The sequence below is a fragment of the Dasypus novemcinctus genome, chromosome 15 (genome assembly GCF_030445035.2).
Source record: "Dasypus novemcinctus isolate mDasNov1 chromosome 15, mDasNov1.1.hap2, whole genome shotgun sequence".
NCBI classification, from domain to species: domain Eukaryota; kingdom Metazoa; phylum Chordata; class Mammalia; order Cingulata; family Dasypodidae; genus Dasypus; species Dasypus novemcinctus.
Window position 1 is genome coordinate 49,416,308 of NC_080687.1, and position 3,882 is coordinate 49,420,189.

At 56.2% G+C, this 3,882-nt stretch overlaps 1 non-coding gene across 1 annotated transcript; it reads left to right on the top strand.

The window, feature by feature from the left end:
• The first annotated feature begins 3,352 nt into the window (after positions 1 to 3,352).
• TRNAK-CUU (transfer RNA lysine (anticodon CUU)) lies at positions 3,353 to 3,425 on the top strand. The gene has a single exon. It is a non-coding gene; the product is annotated as a tRNA-Lys (tRNA).
• The last annotated feature ends 457 nt before the right edge of the window (positions 3,426 to 3,882 follow it).

The following is a 3,882-nucleotide window of genomic DNA, read 5'->3' on the forward strand; positions in this document are numbered from 1 at the left end:
TACAATGGTGGATACAGGCCATTATATATTTTGTCAAAACCTATAAAATTGAACAGCACAAATTGTAAACCATTCACCATTTACACCATTCATGGAGCAAGCTATTCACCATGGTTACAAGCAATGCTTCAAAATTTGTTCAATTGTAACAAATGTACCATACTCATGTACAATGTTATTAGGAGAAAATGTGAAGGGTGGAGGGGGTGGTGCATACAGGAATCCCCTATATTTATTTTTTGATATAACTTTTCTGCAATCTAAAGCTTCTTTTAAAATAAAGTGAAAAAAAATTAGAATACACTGGGAAAAGATACAGAATAATTTGTAAACATACATAAAAGATAACATCTTATGATGAAAGGCACAATGCAAGAATCTTTTTGGTTTGTTTCTGGAAAAGTTTTTGATTACAGAAAAGTTACAGTTATGGCAGGGGAGGATCACTCATGCAGGGTGTTGGTGGTGGGGGAAATGTGTGGACAAGGATGCATCTGAGGCCTGTCTCTAAAGTAATGCGAATGTGTTCATGTGGTCATGGGGAGTTATCTCAGTTGTTGGAAACCCACATAATCACCAACACAATATAAAATTTCCTCCCTGATACTTTCTCTAATAGAGTGGCAAGAATTTCTAGAGTGTATAGGCAGTGGCTAGTGACAGAGGACAGACCAATATGTCAAGCCTTGATATTAATGCTTGTACTTATGAACTTAATTATTGAAAATTTGAAACTTTACCTAGTAATATCTACTACTTAAAATTTAGCTCCTAAAAACATCCTTGTTACTCAGATGAGGTCTCTCTCTAAGCCAAACTCAACATATAAACTTAGTGCCTTTCCTCAAGCATGGAACATGACCCTGGGAATAGGCCACCCCAGCACAGAGGAATTTTTACCAAGCAGATTTACCTAACTGCCCTGGGATAGGGAAAATTGGCCTGGTGAGAAGGCAATTAACTAGTCCTGTGCAACAACCCTAAGGGAGGGGTCAGTAGCTGTCGCAGTGTGGGCTCGCCTGGAGGGCCGCTGCAGGGGTGGTGTGGGCTCGGGCGGAGGGCTGCAACACACGGAGGGGCCTTCCAAAAAGGCGCTCCAGGGCCGGCAAGGTGCAGAGGAGGCGCGGTAGGAAGAAGATTACCGAGGAGACCAGGATCTGTGCGCAAGTCTGATTTATTCAGGAAGTACAGCGGTTAATATAGGGCGAAGATGGGGGAGGGGCAGGGGGCGTGGCCGGGGGCGGCAGACAGCTGATAGGTTCGTGCAGGGGTGCATCACTGGTTGCGGACAGAAGACAGGGGAGCCAGGGTTCTCGGTGGCAGCGAGGCGGGGCTGTCATGGCGCGGCGGTGGCCCTCGGGGGAGAGGTGGGGTTAGGCCACTGAGGGGGAAGCGAGTGCAGCTGGGCAGAGGGGCGGGCAGTACGCCCGAACCCCAAGCGGAGGGCCTTAACGCCCGTTCCCGCCACCCGGGTCCGACTTGCACCGGCGCCTGGAGACGAGCCGACCCTTGCTGTCGCCGCGCTCCCACATGGTGCCACACTACATTTCCCCCTTTTCTTTTATTAAGCACCGAAGAAGGTGGAAGAGGAAGGGCCAGGCTCATTTTGTTGGGGGGGACCTCGCCAGGCAGCGCGTTTGAGAAGCCTGTCTTGGGGGGGGTGAAGGTGGGTGGCAGCGGCCGCCAGGCCCTTTCAGCTTGGCCTAGGTGGAGTAGCCGCAGAACTTGTTGGCGGAGAGGGTCGGGCTCGGCATTCAGGGTCATCATGGCCATCCGTGGGGCGAGGTGTCGCTGGTGACGTTTCTCTCTCCGGGTCAGGCAGTTCGGTGGTGGCGGGCCAGATGAGGCGTCCTGGGATCCAGATGGGCTGGGCGGCGTCATCTGGAAAGACACAAGCAAAACCCCTTCCCTGGGCAAGGAGGGGGGCAGGCCCTGACCAGATGTTAGTCTTGGGGTCTTTCCACTGAACAAGGGGGGCCTGTGTGGGCCAGTAGGACGGGCCCCAATGAGCATGTACTGGGGAAAGGTCATCCTCATCAAAGCAGAGGAGGTTGTGGTGGATGGCTCAATGTGTCCTGTGTCGAGCTGGTCATAGACAAGAGCTCGGAGAACTAACAGTTTCTGGGATGAGATGGGCCACTGCTCCACCCAAATGGGCTCCTCAGTATCCCATTCAAGAGGAGTGGGTGCTGGAGGTATAATGCGAGCAGTGGCGTATATCATTGGGGGGGAGCCGAGGATAGAATGGCTCCGCAGTTCAAGAGGACATCCCAGCCCCAGAGGATATTGTCGATGCCGGGCAGGACAAGGGGGCGGAAGGTGCCTTGGCGGCCTTCCTTGTCCTTCCAAATAAGATCTCGGCTAGTTTGGAATGAGGGAGCTGTTCCTGTGGCTCCAATGACGTGGGGGCCGGGGAGCACACCCCAGTTGTGTGCGGCTGTTTCTGGGAAGCAGGATATTTCTGCCCCGGTGTCAAGGATTCCCTCGAACCATTGGCCTTCACCCTCTAACTCCATTATTGGTTTCTTGGGTCCCAGTGGAATGGTCCACATTATGGCAGGGGGTGGTGGCGTGGGTGAGTGGCCTCTTGCTGGCGGGGCTGAGGCCTGCCCCCTCTCGCGTTTAAAGGCTGCCGTTGGCTGTTGGCGGTGCGGCAGTCATGGGCCCAATGGTATCCTTTGCCGCAGCGGGGACATGGGGTGGGAGGCGTGCGTGGTCTGGCTCCTCCGGTGTCTCGAGGCGTGTTCGTGGATGGTCGTGGTCAGGCAGCATGAGGGCATTCGCGGGCAAAATGTCCGGTTTCTCCGCATTTGAAGCAGTCGGAGGAGAGGGACATGGCCGTGGCTATGGCCTGAGCCAGCGCGGTGACCTGTGGGTCTATGTGGGAGCAGGCCAGGATCCAGTCGTGTACTCCCCTTTCCTTCATTGGTAGGATGGCTTGTCAGCAGGCATTGGTGGCCCCTTCCAGAATGAGTTCCTGGACAAGGGCTTGTTGCGCACGCTCGCCAGGGACCTTGCGCTTGCAGGCCTCCTGAACCCGGGATACGAAGTCGGCGAAGTCTTCATCTTTTCGTTGGACTGGCTTGGCCAGTGGCTCAGGTCTGGTGGCGGAGCAGCTGCGGAAAGCGCGGAAAGCCAGCTCGTGAAGTTGGAGCCAGAACTCGGGGGGGGGGGCATTGTGATATTGGGCCGGATTGGTGAATTGGCCCGTGCCTGTGTAAGCGTCTGGGCCTCGCCCCCAAGATGGCGAACTTCCGCCTTCTTCTTGGGAGGATAAAGGGAAGTCCCTCCCCCTATACCCGCCCCTTCCGGCCATGGCGCCATCTTGGCCCCTGCCGGAAGAGGAGCGGCCGCCCGGCTAGCTCAGTCGGTAGAGCATGAGACTCTTAATCTCAGGGCCGTGGGTTCGAGCCCCACGTTGGGTGCCAAATGTCGCAGTGTGGGCTCGCCCAGAGGGCCGCTGCAGGGGCGGTGTGGGCTCGGGCGGAGGGCTGCAACACACGGAGGGGCCTTCCAAGAAGGCGCTCCAGGGCCAGCAAGGTGCGGAGGACGTGCGGTAGGAAGAAGACTACCGAGGAGACCAGGATCTGTGCGCAAGTCTGATTTATTCAGGAAGTACAGCGGTTAATATAGGGCGAAGATGGGGGAAGGGCAGGGGGCGTGGCCGGGGGGCGGCAGACGGCTGATAGGTTCGTGCAGGGGTGCATCACTGGTTGCGGGCAGAAGACGGGGTAGCCAGGGTTCTCGGCAGCAGCGAGGCGGGGCTGTCATGGCGCGGCGGTGGCCCTCGGGGGAGAGGCGGGGTTAGGCCACTGAGGGGGAAGCGGGTGCAGCTGGGCAGAGGGGCGGGCAGTACGCCCGAACCCCAAGCGGAGGGCCTTA